The sequence below is a fragment of the Amblyomma mixtum genome, chromosome 3 (assembly GCF_055824585.1).
Source record: "Amblyomma mixtum isolate Tamu chromosome 3, ASM5582458v1, whole genome shotgun sequence".
Taxonomy (NCBI): domain Eukaryota; kingdom Metazoa; phylum Arthropoda; class Arachnida; order Ixodida; family Ixodidae; genus Amblyomma; species Amblyomma mixtum.
The window spans coordinates 412,496,627-412,509,668 of NC_143014.1; positions in this window are offsets into that span (position 1 = coordinate 412,496,627).

Sequence of the window (13,042 nt, forward strand, 5' to 3'; positions counted from 1 at the left end):
AAAACATGAAACGCCAAACATTTGTAGCACAAGAAGATGGACTAAACAAAGGACACCAGCGCTGGTCACCCGGAAGAAGTTATCGCATCTCCTAGATCCAGTAATTAAATCCCACACATACGTCGAAACACTTTGAGAAACCGCTGGATTTAAAGTCTAGCAGATAAATTATTTGGACAACATAAGAAATTTCATTGGCCAGAAAGAGATTACACGCCCTCTCTCGGTTGAATATTCAGGCACCATGCGGTACAAATGTCTGAGCGTAAGGCTGTAAATTTCGCACACACTCTTTCCAGTAATGTGCACTATATTTATCGGTGTAGTCAAGAGTTCGACGGAAATCCGTCTGGTCAGGCATGGTGATGCAATGAAGTGAAGTAGCAGTGACTGACCATAGCCGAAAAAACAAAGACGTTGCGAAACCCGTACGGGTTTCTTGTTCACAGTGAGCAGGACAAGAGCGGTGGCGAATTTATATCCGGAGAATGTGACGAAAAGATCGGGCGTAGATGCCTGGCATGGGGCCAGCGTTCTCGTTTAATGTTGCTTGTGTTGTTTCGATGAATAGCGATTCCGGCTGAAGGCGCGTCGTCAGGTTTCTTTCCTTAGATAAGATGGAGGCATTGGCCCAGTCAATCTGGTGGCCAGCGCATTTGTGGCATGCTTTTTGTTTTTTACATCACGTTGGTGGTCCTTTATGCGTCTTGACAACTTCCCTGTCTCACCGATGTAGGCATGATTACAGTTCAGGCATGGTATTTTGTAGACGACTCCTGGAAACTGCTCATTTAGTAGTCGGTCTTTCACATTCATTAGCTGATTCCGCAGCTTGCTGACAGGCATGTGGGCCACGCGCAACTCGTATTTTAGAACACACGAGACAACGCTTCGCTGATACCAGGCATGTATGGAATGCCTGCTCGTGTTCGATACGTCCTACAATCAGTGGTAGCTGGATGTGCAGCTCGTTCTTGTATCTTTGATATGAAGCGGCTCGGATAACCGTTGGCTGACAGTTCTTCGTGCACCCTTTTTAACTCCTTTTCTTGATCTTCTTGGCCTTTGCAGATACGTGTCGTACGTTTGGTCAGTGATGTGACGACGGAGGCTTTGTGCGCAACTGGATGATTTGAATGAAAATTTAAGTACTGGGCTGTGTGCGTAGGTTTTCTGTACACAGAGAACGAAAGGCGATTGTCCCTCCGCTCGACCAGGACATCCAAGAAGGGAAGGCGGTTTTCTTGCTCAAAGTCGGCCGTGAACTTCAAGCTTGGTTCGACACTGTTTAGTTCATGAAGAAACCGCGACGCCTCCTCTTTCCTTAATATGCAAAAACAGTCGTCGACATACCGGTAGAAGACCTTGGGGGCTGGAGTGAAAGCATTCAATACCTTGGCCTCTAGTGCCTCCATGACGAGGTTTGCTGTGGTGACCGATATGAAAGCGCCCATCACAGTGCCTTGGATCTGTCTGTAGAACTTTGAATTAAAGGAAAAATACGTATTTCTTAGGCAGAACCGTAGCAGTGTGCTCAGCTCTGGAACGTCGAAGGGCGTACGACTTGCCAGATTGCGGTCCTTCTCCAACGCTTCCTCGCACGAGGAAACGGCTAGGTCAACCGGGACACTGGTGAAGAGTGCCGTGACGTCGAAGGAGACCATTACGTCCTCTGCGTCCAATTCCAAGTCATGCAGTTTCTGAACAAAATTTGATGAGTTCCCAATGTACGTCCTAGTCTTTCCGGATAAAGGGCTGAACACTTCGTGGAGGTACCCCGAAAGTCGATACAGTGGCGACAAAAGAGAAACGTCTTTCTTTTTTTCGACTATGGTCAGTGACTGCTACTTCACTTCATTGTATATTGTAACGTGGCGGCCAGCCGAAGAATGAGACGTGGTGAACCATGGAAAAGAGATGATTTAATGGCCGCTGGCCTAGCGCGAGCGCTCCGTCCCGCGCTACTGCCAGCTTCGTCTTCGTCACACTACCCGGGGCCTCCGAGCGATCGTCCCGATCGGTGACGAACAGACGGCGAAATGGCGATGGTCTTGAGTGAAGGATCGAACAATATGTAGAAGATGGTGCAGTGCTGGCCGCCACGATGAGAAAGATGAGAGAATGAGTCCCGGTCCACGAAGCATCCGGACCGTAGGGTGCCAGGAGCTGACGGCCGATGTCCTTGGACGCACCGAACGGCAGAGGCAGGGGGACGGTGTCTTCACGTTTGGGTCTTGGGTCAGTGGGGTCTTGGGTCGGTGGGGTCTTGGGTCGGTGGGGTCTTGGGTCGGTGGGGCCTTGGGTCCGTCGGGTATTGGGTCGTCGTGTCGTGTGGTCCGGGCGGGGGACGGGGCTGGGGTGAGCAGCGAGGTCGGTTCAGGTCGGGCGGGCTGGGGCACGGCCGTGCGGCGCTGACCAAGTACTCACGGCCGACGTCCACGGCAGGCCCAGGACGCGGAAGCTCCGTGACCAGGATGGCGATGAAGGGAACCCAGCACCTCACACCAAATGTAACGTAGCGGCCAGCCGAAGAATGAGACGTGGTGAACCATGCAAAAGAGATGATTTAATGGCCCCTGGCCTAGCGCGAGCGCTCCGTCCCGCGCCACTGCCAGCTTCGTCTTCGTCACAATATTTATCGGTATTTAATCAGACACTGAGGTAGTTTGGTGGCGCACGCGCGCATGCAGCATCAGCGTACTGTGCAGGTGCAGATCCACATACACCAAACCACAGTCCAAAACTCTTAGAATGGTTGATGTGGACAACCCAAATTGAACGAAGTTCCTTTGGTAAAACATGACTTGGTCACTGCTTGGCTTTTCAGCGCAGGAAGTAATTATTATTTTATTTATTTGGTACATACTTGAGACCCTTCTCAGGGTTCAAGCAAGCCAGGATGTACCGATAAAAGTATTTCAAAAACATACAGAGCAAAATCAAGACAATTATTGTATAATAAAAAAGTGACAAGTGTTACTAAACTAAGACAACGCCATAACATGATTCCAATCGGATAGTGTCCGCACAAAAACGAATACTTAAAGCAGTCACTTTTCGCAAAATACGGCGTTAGCGAGTGAATGCGATTGTGCCGAGCGTGTCGAGTGAATAAAAATAAAAATACTGAGCAGGGTCCAAAGCAAACTTCTGGTTAGGCAAATAATAAAGAAAGTCAAGACGGTGTTTTCTTCTTCGCGTTTCAAGTGATTCATTATTATTAGCCGCCATAAGCTGAGTGGGGGAGTCAGGGATATTAAACATTGAATAAACAAAACGGACAGATTTTCTCTGAACCCTCTTTGTTGTGGTAATGCTAAGTTTAGTAAATGAATCTGATACTATCAAAACATAATCAAGCAAGTTTGTGCCTCAGGAACCATGGTTTTCTAAACGTGGATGAACATAAGTTATTCATATCATTTCACGAATACACCAATCAGTTTCAACTGGAAAGGAGGATCTATCCGCCACCAAACAAAAAGCTCGACAAAAGCCAGGAGGTAACGTGGCGTCGGCTCCAGACGCGAGCCTTCTTTAGCCCGTCGAGACTAGCACACATGTATCCAACACAATACAACGCTACTTGCAAACAATGCGGCGAGATAGCCGGATATGACCACATTTTATGGAGCTGCAAAAAGGTGCCGCCACCGGCGGACCTACTACCAGTCGCTTCTCTAGAGCGGTGGGAGGCTATACTGGCCAGCTCAGACCCGTTGACGCAAGTCCGGGCCACTGAGTGGGCTCACAAGGTCGCCAAGAGCCATGGGCTCGAAGCCACCTAGTATAATGCCCACTAGGGCTCAGTGCTGACAATAAACGTTTTCCAATCCAATCCAATCCCATCTATGTGCGAATTACAGGACAGACTGTCGGTTATTGTTACACCTAGCTATTTGCAGCTACTAACCTGCCTTAGTGGCGATCTAAGAGTATAAGGTGGTTTAGTGGATCCTCTTTGTGTGTTATTTACAGCGAAACTTTTTTCAGTGTTAACAACCATACCAAACTCACTGCACCAATCAAATACATTTTTAGACTGAGATGTAGTTCATTTTGACCCACAGTACCCACTATTTGATGAAATACCTCACAGTCAACAGCAAACAAGCGTATATGTGTTTCTGGGGTGACCACATTAACAATATCATTTACATAAAGTTGAAAAAGCAAAGGCCCCAACAAACTTCCTTGGGCACACCAGAGGTGACTGGGAGACAGCTGGAGCTGCACCCATCGATTGAAATAGTCTGCGCTCTATTGGTAAGATAGCCTGCAATCCATGATGTTAAAATGACTGGAAAGTTAATATTTTTCAGTTTCTGAATGAGTTTTCTATGATGAACTTTATCAAATGCTTTGCTAAAGTCTGTAAAGATGGCGTCTATCTGACAATTTATATTTACTGTTTTAGCAAAAGTATTTACAATTGTGGCTGTGTTACTGTCGAATAGCTCTTTCTTAATTCATGCTGAAAATCGCTTAATATGGACTGTTCTTCAAGCAAATTATTAATATGTTTTGCAATATTTTGTTCCAACATCTTAGAGTATGCAGAAGTTAAAGAAATCGGAAAATAATTTTGTATTAAACAGCACTCGCCTTTCTTAAAATGGGAACAACTCGAGTGGTCTTCCATTCAATCGGATCACGTGCGTAAGCTAATACCTTTATTTCGTTACTAAACTTAAGAAAACCAAGAATGGCCCCATTATACATTATACTCATAAAGAGATGTTGAAGTAGAGGGCAAACACCAATTGGAAACCTTGTTTTACGAAGGACATAATGGTAGCCGCCGCAGTGGCTCAGTGGTTATAGTGCTCGGCTACTGACCTGAAAGACGCGGGTTCGATCACGGCCGCGGCAGTGGAATTTCGATGGAGGCGAAATTCTAGAGGCCCGCGTACTGTGCGATGTTAGTGCACGTTAAAGAAGCTCAGGTGGTCGAAATTTCCGGAGCCCTTCACTACGCCGTATCTGATAGCCTGAGTCATTTTGTGACGTTAAACCTCGTAAACCAAACAAAACTGAAAGACATAGTGGACAGAGGTTGGGCAGGAAAACCATAAACGATCAAGCGTGCAGAGCAGTTATTGTCACAGACACGTGTTCTATTTGAAACAAGTGAGCCTCCATTGAAGTGCTCTAAGAAAAGGGAAATAAATGAATTTCACACAGCCTCCATTGAAGTGCTCTAAGAAAGGGGAAATAAATGAATTTTACACACTATTGAACACCTTTGGAAGGCAGATTTGAAGTATTGCTAATTGCTCTCGAAAGTTTCAGCCATACTGCCAAACTGTGGGCGCCACGTGACAACTAGACTGCATTGATCGACCCCTCAAAGGCACACGTCTGGAACGTGTCAAATACAGTAAAATTATAGAAGTGTAGTATTCCTGAAATCTGAGATCTATCTTCGCTTTTTTGAAATTGACCTTATTTTCGTGAATGACAGTGGCAAAAGGAAGCCATCAATACTGGTAGGCATGAAGTCTTGAAGTACAATAGACAACAAGATAGATTTAAATGCGTGGTAAAATTCGGCATGACCAAGCGTATTGAAAGCGGTAGTTGAAAGCGGTAGGGAAATACTTTTCCCCGTGCTTGTGGCCAGGCTATCAAAATAATAGATTTCAGAGATACGTTTGGCAGATACGTGCCGGCGCTCATCAATCAGGACATATCTAGTTGGTTCTTCGGGTGCTTTACCCGACACGGGCAGCGCGAAAGCGTTCCGCATCGTATTTATATAGACATCACTTCGCAGCAGCGATCTGCATGTTGTATTAGCCAGGAGCTTCATACTCTAGCTGATGAAAGCTATAAAGGCACTTGAGAAACACCGTCTTGTCAGCTTTTCTCAAGTATACTCTCATCATACCGATTTCAATGCGTGCGTCCCTGAAACTGGTACCTTTAATATTACGCAAGCTGCAAATAATGAAAAGCGCATACATGTACAAGATATCAAACACAACCTTACAAGCCTATCAATGCTCCTCACCTTCCAAAGCGCCCATTGCGTCTCAAACTTAATAATGGCGCAGTCCTTATGCGCGTAGTAGCCGTGGAGTGATCCAAGAAAGAAACAGGCTTAACTTCGCATGAAATGCGCAGATTAAGGAGTGCTGCAGAAACGTAAGGTCTGTCAAGACGAGCCTGGGAGGTTCCACGAATACGTATGCACGTGGAAGTTGTCCGTCCTGGCGGCCCAGCATCACCTAGACCTGCGTTTTCAGTGATGGATGATAGGACCGCGGAGCTCTTATCAGTATTCTGGCTAGGCCCAGTGCGGTTATTCGCCCCACATATGCAGTTACAGTCACCCATCAAAACAACATAACGACCACAGCCAAGAAGAGCCACAGAATTCTGCAAAAAAGCGACAACAATCGACAACAATCATCACAGCGAGCAGTACTGAAGTGACGACGTAAATGCCCCACCTTGTGGCAACGGAGGCACAGGAGTGGCTTTCCTGGAACTGGAACTAGACACTGAGGCCCACAAATAGTTATGAGGCGGGGACGTCGCTGACAGTGACGCCATCAGAAAACGTCCAAATAGCGTCACGATTCAATTTCTACATCCCCTCCGTCTCTGAATCTGTCCAGTTCTCAGTGATGGTAGTCACCTCGCCGGAAGCGCGGAGGGTATCCTGGATGTAAAAATATTCTAAATGTTCCGGAAGTGAAATGAGCTTGAGCTTAGCTATCTTGGGCTCGGTTTCAATTACGAGGCAACGACTACGTTTCTCTTGCAATTCTCCGGAGTCCACCAAATTATCTTTTCCTAAAGCTTACTTGCATGGCACCATGTAGACTTGACACAATTGGAATTGTGGGGTGGAACTAATGTAAGTGAGGTCAATGACACCACGGAGGGCCTCGTAAGTCCTGGGTCCGAAAGCGACGGGTAGCCAGGTCCGCATACAAAAAAAAAGGAGTTGAAAACCAAGTTACCAGCCGGCAAACGGGGTAGGACGGTGTTCCAGCGATCGCTGCTGGCGGACACCGTACGAGCACCTCGACTAAAGGCTGATTTTTCTATTTGAGCGCAGAACATGACAAACGCGACTGCTGAAGCTGCTGTTGACTTCTGTAGACATGGCACATGCCCACACGAAGGGTTCGACCACGGTTTGGTGATGTATGCGAGCAAACTCGAACAGGCTCTTGCGATGAAAATAGAGGCATGAGGCGGAAACTTAGAATAGTGATATAATTGAAAACTAGGAAATAATAATTGAAGAAACATCAAAAATAAGCTAAATTTGAAAAGAAGGACAAAACTTACAAAGTTTTTAGATATCCGGCAGAATCTTGAATATTATTAACAAGAGAACCTCCCGCTTACAATCGGGAAGGTATCCACAAACCCTACTTGACGCGAATCCCTTGGCGCGCGCAACGAACGAAAAAGAAGTGGGAATGACACATGGAGCCCTAACCTCAAGAGAGGGACTGTTCTTCTTCTTCTTCTCCACATGAAAATGGCACATACCCACGCGGGGGGATTGGCCAAGGTACGGTGGTGAATGCCAAGGAGGTATATGTGTGTGCGGAAAAAAAAACTAGGTAAAATAGTAGAATGATTGAAATTAGAAAACATATATTATTTGTTGAAATTTTTAAAGAAATTCAGGCCTCCGTCTTCCTCGTTTTCCTCAGCCATCTTCACAAGGCAGCCAGAGATGTTTGCAGTTGGTATTTATCCTTATCCAAACAATTCGTGGTATAGCGAGTGTTGGAAAAATTTTATCTTAAAGTGTTCGTAATATGGTTTACGCATCCATCAATTTCTCTTTCGATGCAACAAACAAAATTCCCTTGTTTGTAGCACCTTGGGCCATTCTCCAAAACAATGAACCAACACAGTTCCAATTTCAAGTTATTGAGTTATTGATCAATTCGCTCTTGCCCTACTACATGCTAGCTACCCCGGTTAGCTCGGTTAGTAGAGTGACTGCCGCGGGGGGGGGGGGGGGGGGGCTGAACCGGGTTTGAACCCCTGACAAAGGGCGAAATTTTTATTGTCTATGAGGTTTGTACGGATGCTGCATAGCTTCTTTCATTTGATGCCTTATGACTGCGCTTGGGTGGACGCCAATGAATAATTACTCCCTTATTAGAAATGTATTCCACATTGGGGGATTTCCCTAAACATCGCACCTAAAGTTCTTTGCATCACCAAGTTGTGATTTCGAAAATCAGCAATAAATAAAGCGGCAGTGTTATGCTCTCGTGGCTTCAGTACCCGGTCAAAAAATCCTTCAAAGTTCCTTCAGGGAGCCAACAGGATTCTTGACTGTCACCTCTACATGCACCTGATGGTCCTGAAGGAATCTGCATGGATGCTCTGTTTGCAATGGCGCGACTCTGACGGGGCTGAAGGCATCTCCATTAGCAGCTCTGTTTGCACCGGCGCGGCTCTGACGGTTTGAAGGCATCTCCGTCAGCCGCTCTGTTTGTACCGGCGTGACTCTGATGGTGCTGAAGGCATCTCCGTCAGGAGCTCTGTTTGCACCGGCGCGTCTCTGATGGTGCTGAAGGGATCTCCGTCAGCACGTCTGTTTGTACCGGCACGAGCTCTGACTGTGCTGAAGGCATCTCCATTAGCAGCTCTGTTTACCGGAGTGACTCTGACGGTCCTGCAGAAATCTGCATGCAGCTGCTCTGTCTGCGGGCGACGTAAGCTTCGACCGTCACCGGCATAGCTGCGAATCGCTTCGGGAAAGTTATAATACTGGCAAGAAGCTTAATTGTACGTTTTAATCGGTTTGTGTAGCACACACCTTGTACCAGCACAACCGCTCACCGGTGGAGATTTATTTGGCCAGAAAGCAGCTTACGAAATTAGCGGGGACATATCTGAAACACACGTACGTATGCTCAAACACATACAATATTCGTGCAAATTGCATGATTCTTGCAAGCACGCATTAAGTATATGTGAGCTGCGCGCCCTTCCGATAGTGCCTGAAAATTCTTTGCACGGAGGCCATGAATCGCTGTAGAGCTCGCGTTCTCGATCATATGCTTAGCTTTCAAGGATCATCCGGCCGGCTTCACTCGATCCTGGCTCATTTTCGGCAAAACTGCACACATATCATATATCAATATTGGACGGTAAACGTTGTCTCGTAGTGAACTTGACAACTGATGCGTACCAACCAAGCGGTTCGCATAACTGAAGTACTTCTGCGTTTCGTGCGAAGCATGCAAAGACGGCCGGCCGCTATTCGGCTTTGCTGACTTTTCTTCACTCGTCCTCGGCGCAGACGATTCCAGGCGCACGGCATAAACTACGGCCAGGTGAAAAAAAATGTGTGTTAGCTGCGCAGTTAATTTTAATCTAGGGAGAACCATCAATTGAGGCGAATGAATTTTTAAAAGGTGCTGCACAATTAATTCTAGCTTAACGCGTTTGTGCGCGTTGCGCGCAAAAAGTAGAGCAAATGTGGTATCGGTACGTACGTCGATCATACTTCATACTCAAAACTGATTATGTTCGACCTTTCCGCTATGCATATGCTGCGCACCGCGTGCAGTGAACCCGCCCGCTATCAGGGCAGATCTGCCTATCTGATAGCCAGTACACGTACGCATGTTTGTGTGCGGCATACACCGCGGCCAGGAACTGCGCCAGTCGGAATTAACTTTTTCTACTACGCATAGCCTTCCCTCGATCCTCGATCATCCTTTCAGCAAGGTGGAGACGCTGCATGCATGCTCGATCGTCCAGAGCTTCCTCGATCGGGCAACGAAACCAGTGCCCATATTCTACGCGGGAGCGCGCGCCCGCACCGATTTTCGTAGTCACGAGGAATTCATACGCCAGCGCACCTTTCAGTCGGGGATTAAGGTGACTGAATGCAGCGCACAGCGCTATAAGCGCGGCAAAGACGTGCAGCGAATTGCTCGCGCTGAACGACAGCGCAAATATTTTTTTTTTTTTCCATGGCGCGACGTTTCTGTTTAAATAATTTTCACCAAGCAGGAAAGCGCCCTGCACTTGCATTGACTGTTGAAGCCAAGCGCAGTGAGTACACTGAAGTCCCCTCGAGGCATCTGTGTTGTCATGAGAAGCCGCACAACTCATGTGCGGCTCTCCTTCAGTCTTTATCTCCCAAACTCCCCTCCCTACGCAGAGTAGCATGCCAGCGATATTGAAACACCGGCTAAATTCTCTGTATTTCATTAAAGAGTCTCTCTCTCTCTGGCGATGTGTATCGTTGAAAACATTAAACTCGCCCACCTAGCACCGCGATGTCAAGTGAACATATTCCTTGACGCTGGATTCATGATCTCTATGCAGTTAATTCCCAGCCCCCTGTATGTCACACTAAGTGAATGGGGATTAACCATCACATCACACCAATTGGCCAGCTCCACTGGCTGGAGGACCTTCTTTGAAAGGCATTTGCGTAAAAATTCTTCGTATCAATAGGGTATACGGCAACTTAATTGACAGCAGTAACAGAATTTTGGTTCCCGGAACACACCCATGGAACATGTAACGCTGCATCAAAAATAAGTGCAGCCAGTTTTGAGGCTTTGAGGTTTTGAGGATTGTTCTCGCAATCACTCTCCGAAGGTACCATTCCAGACGACTGGGAAGTGGGGAAGGTCGTTCCCGTCCACAAATCAGGTAGTACTGATTCACCTCTTACTTATCGCCCCATTTCATTAACAAGTGTACCGTGCAAAATCATGGAACATGTCATTTACTCTAAAATCATGCAATCTTTGGATTCAAATAATTTCTTCCATCCATCACAGCATGGATTTCGCAAGGGGTTCTCCTGCGAAACTCAACTAGCCATTTTTCTACATGATATTCACGCCAACCTTGATACTAACCTGCAAACTGACTCCATTTTCTTAGATTTCGCTAAGGCATTCGACAAAGTACCTCATCAACGCTTGCTTCTTAAACTCTCCCAATTGAAGTATACATCCGAACATAATTGCATGGATTAAAGCTTTCCTCACGCATCACTCTCAGTCCGTCGTCATTAATAACCAACTTTCCAACCCGCTTCCAGTAACCTCTGGCGTCCCACAGGGTTCTGTTCTCGGTCCTTTGTTATTCCTCATATACATTAATGATTTACCCCAGCATGTCTCTTGTCACATCCGCTTATTCGCCGATGATTGCGTCATTTATCGCTCAGTGACTAACCATTCTGACCAAGAATCCCTTCAGGCAGACCTGCGCCATGTGCAAGACTGGTGCTACCAGTTGGTGATGATGCTCAACTCTAACAAATGCAAGTGCATGTCCTTTCCCCGCCGTCGAAATCCTCTTGTTTTCAAATACACAGTCTGCAATTCCCCAGCTGACCTCGTCCAGTCATATAAATACTTAGGAGTCACCATTTCTAATGATTTATCTTGGCGTTTGCACGTGACTAACCTGATATCATCTGCTAATAAAACACTAGGTTTCTTAAAACATCACCTACGGGAAGCCCCACAACACGTAAGACTACAAGCGTACATCTCATTCATTAGAACTAAACTTGAATACGCAACACCCATCTGGAGCCCTTATCAAGAATATTTAACACAGGCTATCGAATCTTTTCAAAACAGGGCTATCAGATTCATGCACTCCTCATACTAGTACGATGTCAGCATATCATCCCTCAAATCGTAGTCAGGTCTAGCTAATCTTTCTAGTCGCCGTCGCATAGCCAGTCTTGTCCTGTTTCACAAGTTCTTTTATTCACCACTAAAACAAGAACCATACATTTGCGCACTTCCACAATGTAGGTCCCACCGCATCGGTCGATCATTCTCTTCCAAGTTTTGCGTCCACGTGGCCGTACCACTGTTTTTGCCAACTCATTTTTTTCTCGTGCAGCAGCTGACTGGAACGGCCTTCCCCATAATATTACTGCCATAACATGTTCATCATCATTTTCAAGCACTGTTGATTCCTGCATTTCGTAAACCCCACCCCTTATGTAACACCCTGGAAAAGGGTCTTTAAGGAAAATAAAGTGATGTGATGTGATCTACAAACATGATTTATTACACACACTAGGCCACAACAACAAAGCAGAGGGAGTAATAAATGTTGGACCGGAACGTGCATTATTCTTTACACTTAAAAGCAGCAAACATTTTAAACACATGAAAAAACAAGGATGACAAAGCATCATACTATCAGGCTGCAAGGCCAGGTATATCCTTATGTCTAGAGACCAGATTTTAGGCAAATGCCTATTTTTTTCAAGGCATCATAGGCGCACCATTTTTACATATGAGCATGAATTAGGCGTTCACGACATGTTTAATACACATTTGATGGTGCCATAAATGCCTATTTTGGGCGTCAGCGCCTATAAATGCCGATTTCCAACGTTGGTGCCTAAAAATGCCCTATTTTGAAGAAAATGGCCCTGATATACGTTGTGGTTTTGTTTTCAGATTCTCTTTGTTTTCGAATCCATTTCGGTTTTGAGTTGAACCCACACATGGCAACATTAAATGACTTCGTCACTTGGGTGTGGTGAACACTACTCCAACGCCGACTGTGTAGACAATGTCAACCACATCAGCCAAAAATATCGAAATAACCTTTTTCCTGTTTCTGCCGTTTTGTAGTTACAGCTTGTAAACTCTGGCCGTTAAAATGGTAGTTGACCAGATGGTGCTACATTTTGGAAAGTACATGAAGTACGTAAGTTTCGTCCACATAATTCCCAGTGGGTTCGAGTTGACTGCAAATTGTTCCATAAGCTGGCTGGATAAAGTTTAACTGGATAAAATTTGCCATATTGGTAATCTGCCTTATGATCATTCCTTGTGCCTCATCTGCATGTCATCCTAATCAAATAGCCTTTGGCGGCAGTTTTCTTGGAGTAGGCCGCACTGGACAGCTGAGAGCCGTGCCAGTCGTGCGTGCATACGGAACACATTCATGCACTCAAACAATGTTTGATGCTTGTATGAATATCACTCTTTTGGCGTCACTCCTATGTCATATTATCTCAACCCTTCAATCGAAATGGTTTCCTACAAGC